Source organism: Sus scrofa, chromosome 8 (genome assembly GCF_000003025.6).
Source record: "Sus scrofa isolate TJ Tabasco breed Duroc chromosome 8, Sscrofa11.1, whole genome shotgun sequence".
In the NCBI taxonomy this organism is placed as follows: domain Eukaryota; kingdom Metazoa; phylum Chordata; class Mammalia; order Artiodactyla; family Suidae; genus Sus; species Sus scrofa.
In genome coordinates, this window is record NC_010450.4 from 66,205,945 (window position 1) to 66,220,275 (window position 14,331).

Here is a 14,331-nt window from a genome sequence, read left to right on the forward strand (position 1 = left end):
ACTGGGGCCAGGGATCGAACCTGCGTCTTCATGGATGCTGGTCAGATTCATTTCCGCTGTGCCATGATGGTAACTCCACCGTGTGTTTAGTGTTTTATCTGTGCTTTCACCCATCTAAAATTCAGTGACATTGCACATGCAAATCAGCTATCTTATGTCAGACATAAGACTGGTGTAAAACAATAGCAAGTAAGAGGCCCCCTGTCTACAGCCTTCTTGACACACAATTAGAAATAAGGTGGCATCATCAAGACAGAAGGTTAGGAGGTTCCAAAGCTTTTATCCCCTACATAAAAAAAAAAAAAACACAACAAAACAAAACCAAAAACCAAAATAAATAAAAAAATAAATAAGTGAACAACCCTCTTTCACTGTTGGTGGGAATGTAAATTAGTACAACTACTGTGGAAAACAGTATGGAAGTTACTCAGAAAACTAAATATAGAACTACCACGTGATCCAGCAGTCCCACTCCTGGGCATATATCTGGAAAAACTTTCATTCAAAAAGATACATGCATCCCTGTGTTCATTGCAGCACTATTCACAGTAGCCAAGACATGGAAAAAACCTAAATGTTCCTCAGTAGATGAGTGGATTAAGATTTAGTACATATACACAATGGAATACTACTCAGCCATAATAAGAATGAAATAATGCCATTTACAGCAACATGGATGCAGCTAGAGATTCTTATGCTTAGTGAAGTAAGTCAGAAAGAGAAAGACAAACGCCATATGATATCACTTACATATGAAATCTAAAATATGGCACAATGAATTTATCTACAAAACAGGAACAGACTCATGGACATAGAGAACAGACTTGTGGTTGCCAAAGGAAAGCGGGAAAGAAGTGGGATAGACTGGGGTTGGTAGATTCAAACTATTCCATTTAGAATGGATAAGCAATTAGGTGCTACTGTACAGCACAGAGAACTATAACCGTCCTCTTGGGATAGATCATGATGTAAGATGGAGAAAAAAATGTATATATGTGTGTGACTTGGACCCCCCACCAGCAGGGATCCCTTTGATTAGATTCACCTCACCAGGAAAAGTAGAGCAGGCTACTCCAGCAAGCCTCACCACCATAGACATTTGCAGTCTTGGCTACCGAGCATTTCCGGTTTTCACCAACACTGATTCCATTTGACAGAACTGCCCAGAGTCCCTGCTTCTGTGTGTAACGATGCTGTAAATGTTGCTATGATGAGATCTGACCTGGGCCCATCACTCCTATACATTGCTTTCCCTGATTGAGTGGCCACAGTGCCTTGCCAACTATGCTGTGTGTTTCTTCACCAGGTTCTAGGTCAGTGCTTTTTCCTGCCAGAACTGGTGCCATGCTGCTATTGCTTTGCACCTCACTCTGTATTTCTGTTGTGCTTTTGACTGGCTATTGTCTAGACTGAGCAGCTGTTGTTCTACACACCATCCCTGGGACCAAAGTTATTGCCTATTACTGGGGCTGCGATGCCGATACTCTCTGCCTCACTCTGGGAGACTTTGACCTACCATTACCAAGGCCATGCCACTGTTTTTCTGCCTTCCATCCCATGGGTCCTTACATGTCACTTTAACAGGTCATTACTGGGAATGTGTTGCTGCTCTTCTGTGACTTCCCCTGGGGCCAGAGCTGGAATCTTGACCCATGATCTCTGGGCATAACTACTTCAGGACCCTGACCCCTGGGAATAAGCCACTGTTGAACCCTGTCACCTCAGGGCCTGTACCAATCCTGCATCTCCCACTCCCAAAGCCCTAATATATTAACTTATGTCATATGCCTAACAATATAGCTATATATATGTACATGTTTTATATGCTTGCTTTTTATATTTATTAAGAAAGGAAAAGAACCACTTATACTGACTTTTTAAAAAATGATTTTTATTCTTTCCATCATACCTGGTTTATAGTGTTCTATCAATTTTCTACTGTATAGCAAGGTGACCCAGTCACATATATATGTATACATTCTTTTTCTTGCTTTATCCTGCTCCATCATAAGTGACTAAATGTAGTTCTCAGTGCTATACAGCAGGATCTCATTGCTTATCCATTTCAAAGGAGGTTTGCATCTATTAACCTCGAATTCCCAGCCCATCCCACTCCCTCCCCCCACTTATACTGTCTTAAATAATTACTTTATTTTCTTTACCAGTGCTCTTTGGAATACCATGGTGATTAGGATGCAGTCTGGATTTACTTTCCTCAGCTTGAGGACCTTTCTTCATTTTTTTCCTGTAAGGCAGATCTCCTAGCAATTAATTATTTTGGAGGGAGTTGGGGAGAGGAATATCTATATTTTGCCCTCATTCTTTAAAGATAGTTTTTTGGATATAGAATTTTTGGTTGACAGTTTTGTCTTTCAGCACCTTGAATATGTCATCCCACTGTCGCATAGTATCCATTATTTCTGATGAGATACAAGTAGAGTTATTCTTTTAGTGCTTTAAGATTTTTTGTCATTAGGTTACAACATTTCACTAGTGTCTGTGTATGGCTGTCCTATGTTTATTTTTTACTTGGAATTGAGTGAACAATTGAGATGTTTAGATTAATCATATTTGAGATGTTTTCAGGCATTATTTTTCCAAATATTTTGCTCTGCTCCTTTTTCTTCAAACACTCTCATTTTTTTTTTATGTTAGTGTGATTATTATATTCCACCATTCTCTAAACCTTGGTTCACTTTTCTTTATTTTTTCTAATGTCTGTTCTTTGGATTATATTACCTTAATGATCTAGCCTCAAGTTTTCAGGATTTTTCGTGTTATTCCACTCTACTGTTGACTGCTTCTAGTGAATTTTTCAATTTAGATACTGAAATTATCAACTCCAAAATTTCCATTTGCTGCTTTTGTAAAATACGAGTTCTATCTCTTATTTATAGACTCTATCAGATGGGGCATTGTTGTTATACCATTTGTTACTTCTTTAAGTAGGGTTTCCTTAAGGTAGGTTGTGTTCTTCCAGGAATTTATCCATTTATTCTAAGTTGTTGTTTGTTGGAATATAATGATTCACACTATTCTTTTATGATCATTTGTATTTTTTATTTTAGTTTCTCTAATTTATTCAAGGGTTTTGTCTTCTTGATAGTTTTCTTTGGGTCACTGAGCCCATTTATTATAGCGAATTTGAAAATTTTCCCTGTTAATATATAATTGTATATAATATACTGAACACTAGTGAACTATCTATAACCTTAGTAGTTGAAATGGTAAATTTTATGTTCTGTGTAGTTTACCACATTATTGAAAAATAGCACTACTCTAATAATTCCAGGTGATATCAGACTTTATCTTTACTCATATATAGCAATCCTTTCAATAAATTTTCTATGATATTGCACTTTTTTGAATCTGTAGATTTCTTTGGGCAGTATGGCATTTTAACAATAGTAACTTTTTTTTTTTAAATAGTGCCTCTTTCATCATGGAACCTCTACCCTATGAAATTTTTTCACAGGAAATGGAAATGTTTGTCCAGAACTCTGTAGAAAATAGTATTGTAGTGTTTTCTTTGGGGCCAATGGTCACTAATGTGATGGAAGAAAGAGCCAATATGATTGTATCAGCCCTTGCCCAGATTCCACAAAAGGTAAATAAAGTAACTTAATAGTGGACAAATATTTATGAGAATGACATACTCTATAAAAAGTCATTTTCTGTAAGAAAGGCAAACTTTTATTTCTATTGCTTGCCTTTTTCCCAGGTAGATCACATTTTCCTATTTCTTTATATGTCTTTCAAGTGTTTATTAGAAACTATAATATTTAGATAATAGAGTGTAGCCTATTAATTTTTATGATCCAATATCATGGGATATCTTTCCGTTTCTTTCAATCCTTTTACTTTCCTCATTTAGTATTTTATATTTCTCAGTTTATAAGTCTTCACTTCCTTTGTCAGGTTTATTATTAGGTATTTAATTTTTTGGGTGCAATTTTAAAAGGTATTGTTGTTATATTCCTTTTCTAATATATCGTTGTTAGTATACAGACATGCAACTGATTTCTGAATGTTAATCTTGTATCCTGCTACTTCGCTGAATTTGTTGATTAGTTTGAGCAGTTTTTGTGTGGAGTCCTTGGGGTTTTCTATATAGTATCATGTAACTTGCATGAAGTGACAATTTTACCTATTTTCTTCCAATTTGGATACTGTTTATTTCTTTTGTTTGTCTGATTCCTGTGGCTAGGACTTCCAATACTATGTTGCGTAAAAGTAATGAGAGTGGGCATCCTTGTCTTATTCCAGATTTTAGTGGGAAGGCTTTAAGCTTTTCTCCATTGAGTATTTTATTGGTTGTGGGTTTGTCATTAATGGCTTTTATTATGTTCCCTCTATACCCACTTTGCTAAGAATTTTTATCGTGAATGGGTGTTGGATTTTGTCAAATGCTTTTTCTACATCTATTGAGATGATTATGTGGTTTTTGACTTTTCTTTCTTTTGTTGTGGTGTATGAGATTGATTAATTTACATATATTGAACCATCCTTGTGAACCTGGAATGAATCCCAGGTCATACAGTTGATTGTGGTGTTTGATCTTTTTTATGAGTTGTTGGATTCAGTTGGCTAAAATATTGTTGAGAATTTTTACATCTATATTCATCAAAGATACTGGCCTATAATTTTCTTTTTGGGTAGTATCTTTGTCTGGCTTTGGTATTAAGATGACAGCGACTGTATAGAATGTCTCTAGGAGTGTTCCTTCTTCTCCAATCTTTTGGAAAATGTTAAGAAGGATGGGTGTATGTTCTTCTTTGTATGTTTGGTAGAATTCATTTGTGAAGTCATCTTGTCCTAGACTTTTGTTTGTAGGGAGTGTTTTTATTACATATTCAAATTCATTTCTAATGATCAGTCTGTTCAAATTATCTATTTCATCTTGATTCAATTTTGATGGGTTGTATGTTTCTAGAAATTTGTCCATTTCTTCTAGGTTGCCAAATTTGTTGGCATATAATTGTTCATAGTATTCTCATGTTTTTTTTTTTTTTTTATTTTTGCAGTATCCATTGAGATCTCTCCTTTTTCATTTCTTATTTTATTTAGGTTCTCTCTCTCTCTTTTTCTTGGTGAGTGTGGCCAGAGGTTTGTTAATTTTGTTTATCTTTTAAAGGAATCAGTGTTTATTTTTATTTTTTCTATTGTTTTTTAGTTTTATTGATTTTCTCTCTAATCTTTATGATTTCCTTTCTTCTGTTGACTTTAGGATTGTTTGGGGTTCTCTATGGTTTTGCCATTGCTCGGGCTTATATCCAAGGAAAAATCAATCAGGAAGTTAAAATGTAACTCCTATACCTCAAGTAAATACATTCCATGAAGAGTCAGCAGCTGTGGAAGGCAGATGAAAGGGCAAAGTATAGACCAATTCAGCACTATACAGAGTGTTTAATATTGTTTTGTCAATGCTATCACCTAAGTCAATGTCTTTGCACATGCAAGTCAAACATTTTGTAAGAGGTAAGCCTCATCTAACAACAATGGCAAGTAAGAGTCTCTTGTATCTGTAGTCTCTTTGACACATAATTAGAAATAAGGTGACATAAGCAAGATGGAAGGTTAGGAGGTCTGCATACTTGTATCGCCCACAAAAACAACAAAACAATAAATGCACAACTACAGACTAATGAAAATTATCTTGAGCGAACACTGGACTACAATGAAGAAGCTCCAGGAACCCTGCAGAGTGCAGCAACTGAGGATGGCCATGTAGAAAAGCATAGGGAAATTTTACCTACCTCACTCCATCCTCCAGTTCAGAGGAACTTGGCACCAGCAGGGATCCCTCAGAAAATTTTACCACACAGGCATCAGGAGAGCAGGAAAACCTCAGCAAGCCTGACTACCATAGATGTTTTCAGCTTTTGCTGCTTAGGACTTCCACACTTTTCACCAACACTGATTCCAGATGACGGAGCTGCCTAGAGTCCCTGATTCTTTCTTTCCTAAGGCTGGAGCTGTTGCTCTGGTAAGGCCTGGCCCTGGAGCCCCATGACTCCTGTGCCCCACTGTCCCTGATTGGAAAGCCACAGAAACTTACCATCTGTGGGACCGGAGCTATTGCTCTGTGCCCTGCCCCCAGATCCTATATTCTTTGTCCTGTCACACTGGGACCATGCTGCTCTTGCTTTGTATCTCACTCAGTATTCCTAGTTGTGATTTTGACTGGCTAATACCAAGGCTGAGCTTCTTCTCTACATCCCACCCTTGGTCCTGAGTCACAGCTTTAACCTATCACTGCCACTCGCACAGTGCTGCCATTCTGTACCACACCCTGGATCTTATATCAGGACTTTGACCTGCCATTATCAGAGCCACACTGCTGCTTCTATGCACACTACCCCCTATTCCTGACATGTGGCTTTAATAGGCCATCACTGGGAACATGCAACTGCTCTGTGACTTCCCCAGGGTTGGAACTGTGAATCACCATCCACATGCTGTGCTGCTATAACACCCTTCCCCCTGAGCCTAAGCCACTGCTGTATGCTGTATTCTCAGGGGCTGTACCACTGTTGAGTGCTCCCCACCCATCCCACCTGTCACTGAGGCAAACCACAGACACAGACCTCACATCCATGGGGATTCTGCATATGCTTGCGCCTTAGACACTGGCACCACTGCTCTAGGAAGTACACCTGCACCTCAGGGTCAAGGCACTATAGTAGTTCCATGTGAGCCAAATCCCAGGACCTTAGCTTCACTGCCACTCTGAGTGCCAGTATGCTGGATCTGGTCCCAAGAGGGATCTCCTCAATTACACTTCTCTGCCATGGGCCAGAAAGGAGAATCCAAGCAGTAGGTCTCCAGAAACTTCATTGTCAAGGGCCCCGGTAGACCTAGCCATCACTGTCACCAGCAGGACCTCTACAACTTTCATCACCAAGGACCCCTACAGTCTTCACAGATGTTGATCTATGCTGATGGGGATTCACATGGATTAAATTGCCATGCATATCCAGGAAAAAGATATTACACCCCACTCATCCAATGTCCTCAAAGCCAGTTTCAAATGAAAGTATTTCCTCAAAGAAGTGAGTTCATAAAGGCTGGAAAAGGTGGCAGCTATCTCCAGTGCACATCTTCAACAAAACCCAGCAGAAATATTTTAAAAAGAAGGAAACATGACATCACCAAGGGAACACAATGATTTTTATAACTGACTCCAGAGAAATGAAGATCTACAAGTTGCTGGAGAACCAAGTAATTATGTAAGGAAGTTCAGTGAGATTTAAGAGGATATATACAATTCAACAAATTCACTAAAAACAATTCATGAACAAAATAAAAAGTTGAAAAATGAGAAAGGATTTATAAAATAACTAAACAGAAATTCTGGAGCTGAAGAATACAGTGAATGAGATAAAATGCAATAGAGAGCTTTGACAGGCTCAACCAAACAGAAGAAAGAATCTGCAAACTTAAGGATATATTTCTTCATACTATTCACTTAGAGGAAAAAAGAAATAATAACGAAAAAGAATGAAGAAAACCTCTGTGAAGTGTGGGACACTATCAAGAATACAATATTCATATCATGAGGATTCCATTAAGAGAATAGAGAGGAATAGAGAAAACATTTAAAAAAATTAATGAGAGATCCTGCTGTGGTACAGTGGGTTAATGATCCAGCTTGTCTCCAAGGAGGTGCTGGTTTGATCCCTGGCCAACACTGAGTTAAGGATACAGTGTTTTTGTAGCTGTGGCATAGGTCACAGCTCTGGCTCGGATTCAGTTCCTGGTCCTGGAACATGCATATGTCATGAGTACAGCCAAGAAAGAAAATAGAAGTTAATGGGTAAAAATTTCTCAAATCTGAAGACGTCACCATCCAAGTACATGAAGGTCAAATGTCCCCAAATATATTCAACCCAAAGAGATTTTTACTGCAAAACATTACATCCAAGGTCTCAGAAATCAAGGACAAAGAGGGAATTTAGACCGCATCAGGAGAAAAAAGTCTACATAAGATCATGTCATGTCAAGAGAGAGAGTTTTACTTCTTTTCAAATAGGGATTCATTTTATTTCATATTCTTGCCTAATGCCTTGCTATTACCTACATACTATGTTGAAAAGAAGTGAAAAAAAAAAGGGGTCCCTTTTTTTTTTCTATCTGAGATAGAAAACATTTAGCCTCTCACCATTGAGTATGATGTTAGCTGTGGGCTTTTTGCAAATGTCCTTTTCAGTTTGAGGAAATTCACTTCTATTCCTAGTTTGAGTACTCATATTTTACAAAATCTGTTGGATTTTGTAAAATACTAACAATGAATTTGTCTGTGCTTATTGAGATGATTATGTAGTTTTTGCTCTTTATTCTACGTAATATGAGTTACATATGTATTGATTTATCAGATGTTAAAGTAACTCTACATTTTTGTGATTAACTTCACATGATTATGTGTGTAATTACTGGTATATGGTTAAATATTTGATTTGTCAGCTTTTGGTTGAGGATTTTTCTGTATACCCATGGAGATATTGATCTGTACTTTTCTTGTGAAGTCATTGTTTGGTTTCATTATCATGTCTTATTATCTCAGCAAATGAGTTTTCTAATATTTCTTGGCTTCTCTTTTAGTTTCTAGTTCCTTTTCGCAGTAAGCCACATTCCTATTGATAGCCCTTCTTAATATCGTCAATATTTTTATTATCTCCTTTTGAAGTTAATATCAATTAGAATGAATAAGTCTGTTTCATTGTTTATTCCTTTGGGGGAATTCTCTTGATCTTTTAATTGGGAGTGATTCGTCTGCTTCATTTTACTTATATCTCTCTTACTCTATAAGTTTAAGTGAAATAATTATCTACTGTTGTCTTGTACTATTTTTAAGTGGGAGCATCCCTGTGTATCTTGCGAGGGTTTAATATTTTTGGTGTGAGGGCTCTTTTCAGTATGGATGCCTGCCACTTCTCTCCTCAGCCTGTGCTGGCCATTATCGTCTCGGTAGGGGGTGTAATTGGTTGTTGTGGTGACTAGAGTCTGCACTGGATGTTGAACAGGGCTTCTTCTTTGCTCCTTGGTTGTCACAGCCCTGTCAGGGGCAGGGTCTGCTCCCCAACTGTTGGGATAGAAGCCCCCAGATCTGTTTCTAACCCCAAATGTGGGGTAGGCCAGACTGGAATGCTCCCACTGGGAGAGGAGCCACTGAATTTTCCTCTGCTGGAGCTGCCCAATGGGGAGTGTGCTCTGTGGTGTCACCTCTCATCTATTGTGCCACTCATAATGTACAGTCTTGGCATTCTTCTTGGCCCCGCCTCTGCTGTGCAAATGCAGGCAATTGGCCCTGGTGTCCCTCAGATGCTATGTTCACAAAGCTACCAGCACAGAGATGAAGGTGCCAATCCAATGAAGTCCGAGACCAGCACTACAAGAGTCTTGCACCTGTGTCTGTTGTGGGAGCTATGGAAGCAGCCCAGATCCCAGCTCCTCCTCTGAGTTTGCATGCCCACAAAGCCCACCGCCTCAAAGGCCAGAAGCTTCCCTGCCACAGGAGAACCTGTTATCCATTCAGATGTCTCACAAGCACTGAGTTCCCAAAGCTGATGGTGGTGGCATAGGTCCCACAGCTGTGTGGAGAGAGCTTTGCTCTCAGCCCCACCTCCACATGTGGGAACCCACTGGGGCTGGCATTTGCACACTCCCCAAGCTTGTAGAGGTGGGCCTAGAAGGAGGCTGCTGTGGAGGTTCCACTCCTCCCTTCACATGCTGCTTAACGATGGCCCTTTTCTTCTCTGTGGGCCAGGCCTCTTTCCCACACACCCCACAGTCTAGCCCCTCAGGCTGTCTCCATGTAACCAGCCCTGGTCCTTTCCCTGGGGCTGTCTTCTGAAGCCTGAGGTTCTGCACCCAGCACCTGCAGGTTCCAGCGGGAGGGCATCTCAGGCCGGGGACTACAGGGAAGTAGCCAGCATCCTCTGTGCCGGGCCCTCTCTGTTCTGCACTCTGCTGAGCTCTCCTCAGAGTCTCTGACTCTCCCTTTCTGTTCTGGCTGACCTCCCCACCTGCTTGTCAGTGGGGGGCCTCCCAGGGTGCCTGAACCTTTCCTCTTTCACAGCTCCTTCCAGGGGCACCGGTCCTAACTCCCTCCTTCCCTGTCTAGTTACATGGAGATTTTGCTTGTATTTCTGGAGGTCTGAGATTTTCGGCCAGCATTCAGTAGGCATTCTATGAAAATTGTTCCACATGCAGATGTATATTTGATGTATCTTTGGGAGGAGGTGAGCTCCATATCCTTCTGTTCTGACATCTAGTTTGGAGCACCCTGACATGGCTTATTGAATGTGTTTTCTTCCCTTGGAATTTTTGGATGATTTCATTTAACGAATTGATGTTAATTTTTCTCCATACTTTTTTTTTTTTGTCTTTTTAGGACCACACTCACAGCACATGGAGGTTCCCAGGCTAGGGGTCGAATCAGAACTGTAGCCGCTGGCCTACACAACTCATGGCAACACAGGATCCTTAACCCACTGAGTGGGGCCAGGGATCGAACCTGTGTCCTCATGGGTACTAGCCAGATTCGTTTCCACTGAGCCATAATGGGAACTCCCTCCATACATTTTTGGTAGAATCAATTGGTAAATCCATCTGGGCTTGAATTTTCCTTTGTGGAAAAATTTTTTTAATTATAAGTAAATCACTTTTTTTTTTGTTGTATGTCTGTTCACATTGTCCGTTGCTTCTCGGTCTGTGTCTTAATTCATGTTTTTCTAATGTTTTATCCATTTCCTCTAGCTATCACCTTTGTTGACATACAATTGCTGTTTGTATTCTCTTGCAATCCTTTTTATTTTTCCAAGGTTGGTAATAATGATATTCTAATTTTAGAAATGTGAGGCTTCTCTTTTTTTTGAGTGTCCATTAGCTAGATTTATATTGTCAGATTTTGAAAGAACCAAATGTTTTTCAAAGAAACAAATTTTAGTTTTGTTCCTTCCTTTATTGTTTAGTTTCTGCTTTTGGTATCTTAGCTCTTTATTATTTCCTTCCTTCTCCATGCTTTGAATTTAACTTGTTCTTCTTTTTTCTAGTTTCTGGTTTTCCTTTAAATAGTAATTTGATATATGTATGGATCACAAAATGATTACCGAGATTTTAGTTTACATCATATAGCTATAATTTATGTTTGTTTTTATTTTTCCTTTCCCATACAATTGTGATGTTGAGCACCTTTTCTTATATTTGTTGGCCATTTGTGTGTCTTCTTTGGAAAAATGTCTGTTCAGTTCCTCTGCCCATTTTAAAAATTGGATTGTTTATTATTATTGAGCTATGCAAGTTCTTCATATTTTGGATATGAACTCTTCATTGATATATAATTAGCAAATATTATCTCTCATTCTGTAGATAGCATTTTGTTTTTGTTGATAATTTCCTTGGCTATGCAGAAGCTTTTTAGTTTGTTTAGTCCCACTTGTTTCTTTCTTTCTTTCTTTCTTTTTTTTTTTTTTGTCTTTCTTGTTATGCCTCATCAAATAAATCACTATTAAAACCAATGTTTAGGAGCTACCCCTCTATATTTTGTTCTGAAAAATTTATGTTTTAGCTCTCACATCTGATTATTTAATCCATTTAAAGTTAATTTTTGTGTGTGGTTTAAGAAAGGGATACAGTTTCCTTATTTTGGATGAGGCTGTCCAGTTTTCCCAGCATCATTTATTGAAGAGACTGTCTTGTCCTCATTGTATTTTCCTATCTTCTTTGTTATAAGTTAATTGACCATATATGAGAGCTTATTTCTAGCTTTTGATTCTGTTTCATTGATCTGTTTTTCTTTTTTATTCCAGTATCATGCTGTTTTGCTTACTTTGTAATATGAATTGAAATGAGGAAGTGTGATGCTTCCAGCTTTGCAGTTCTTTCTCAAGATTGCTTTCCCTAGGTGGCGTCTTCTGCACTTTCACACAGATTTTAGGGTTGTTTCATTTCTATGAAAAATGCCACTGGAACTTAGATAAGATTATATTGAATCTGTAATTGGCTTTGGTTAGCATGGACATTTCAACAGTATTAATTTTTCCAATCTATAAACATGAAATATCTTCCTATTTATTAGTGTTCTTCAGTTTCTTTCGTCAGTGTCTTGCAGTTTTCAGTGTACAGCCCTTTCTCCTCCTTAAATGTAATTATAAGTATTTTATCTTTCTTTGGATGTAATTGTAAATGGTATTGATTTTTTATACTCTCTTTCTGATGGTCAATGCTTATTTATATAAATGAAGCTAATTTTTTAGTATTTATTATGTATACTGCAACTTTACTGAATTCCTTTTTTATTTCTGACAGTTTTTTTTTTAATTGGGGTCTTCATGGTTTTCTCTCTATAGTATTATGTCACCTGCAAATAGCAATCGTTTTACTTCTTCCTTTCCACTTTGGAAGATTTAATTTCTTTGTCTTGCCAAATGCACTGAGAAGGACTTCCAGTATTATGCTGAATAAAAGTGACAAGAGCAGGCATCCTTCTCTTGTTACTGAGGATAAGTTTTCAGCTTTTCATCACTAGGTGTGATGTTAACTATGGGCTTATAATATTACATTGAGGTTTGTTGCCACTTTACCTGCTCTATTGAGAGTTTTTGTCATGAATGGATATTGACTTTTGTCAACTGCTTTCTTGAGATAACTATGATATTTATTTATTTACTTACTTACTTATTTTAGTGCCACACCTGAGGCATAGGGAGGTTCCCAGGCTAGGGTTCAAATCGGAGCTATAGCTGATGACCTACACTACAGCCACAGCAATGCCAGATATGAGCCGAGTCTGCAGTGTACAGGACAGATCAAGGCAACGACGGATCCTTAACTTTCTGAGTGGGGCCAGGGATCGAATCTGCATCCTCTTGAATACTAGTCAGGTTCATTACCACTGAGCCACAAGGGAAACTCCTGTTGAAAAATTTTGCATCTGTATTCATCAGGGATATTGGTCTTTTGCTTGTTTGTTTGTTTTTGTAGTGTCCTTGTTTAGTTTTGGTAGTGCTGGCCTTACAAAATAAGTTGGAACTTCTCCCTTCCCTTCTCCTTTTTGGATGAATTTAAGAAGGATTATTATCATCAAAGAGCAATAAAACAAAAACTGGAGGTGAAATAGAGTTTTAGAAAAACAGGTTAGCAATGGGTATATTTGAGTGAGCCAAAAAATGTTATTGCCCTACCCTGCTTATAGGATTTTTGGTCTAATGAGGAATCAGAAAATAATTAAGAAAATAAACAAAAATAATTACAATTTATAAGTGTAATGAAGAAAAATATGTCCTTAGACAGGATATTGGAAGAGGGGATATATTAGATTGGGCAGTCAGAGAATATTGTCCTAAAGTGACACTCGAAGATATGTTTGCTGAATATTACAGGGAGCAAGTATGAAGGTACTGAAATGGAAACAGACTTGAAGTATTGTGCAGTAAAAAGAAGGTTGGTTTGACTGTACATAAAAAGGGGAATGTGGTAGATGCTCATGTCAGAAATGTAATAAAGGGGTCAGATGAAGGAAGATATCTCAGGTTTGTCAACCATATGACTTACCATCCAAACCAAAATTCTTTCAGCTTTATTGAGGTATAATTGATATATAAATGTGTGAGATATTTGAAGTGTCCATCATGGCAGCTTTATATACATATATGTTGTGAAAGGATTCTCCCATCTAATTAGCACATCCATTACCTCACTATCTAGTTTTGTTTGTTTTCGTGAGAACATTTGAGTTCTATTCTAAGCAAAGTTCGATTAAATAGTACAGTGTAATAAAAAAAAAAAGACAATGATTATTATCAATTCTTTAAATGTTGGTTAGAATTCACCAGTGAAGTCATATGATCCTGGAGTTTCATTTGTTGAGAGGTTTGATTGTTAATTTAATTTTCTTTCTGGTAATTGGTCAGTTTAAACTTTTTATTCTTCGTGACTTAGCCTTGGTAGTTTGTATGTTTCTAAGAATTTATTGATTTCTCCCAGTTTGCCCAATTTGTTGGTATTATAATTGTTTATAATATTATCTTATGATCCTTTGTGTGGTGTTCGTTGTAATGTCTCCTCTTTAATTTCTAATTGTATTTATTTGTGTCCACTCTCTCCTTTTCTTGGTAAGTTTAAGTAAATGTTTGTCTATTTTATGTATCTTTTCAAAACAACAGCTCTTGGTTTTCTTGATCTTTCTCATCATCCTTTTAGACTCTATTGAATGTATTTCTGCTCTGATCTTTATTTCCTTTCTCCTGCTAACGTGGGTATAATTTGTTCTTTTATTCCTTGAGTTGTAAAGGTTTTTTTTAATGTTATATCTTTCTCTTTACGTAATGT

At 37.8% G+C, this 14,331-nt stretch overlaps 1 protein-coding gene across 1 annotated transcript in view; it reads right to left on the bottom strand.

Moving 5' to 3' along the window:
• LOC110262115 (UDP-glucuronosyltransferase 2B4-like) overlaps positions 1-14,331 on the bottom strand; it is an 85,407-nt gene that overhangs the window by 55,172 nt on the left and 15,904 nt on the right. The window lies entirely within an intron of this gene.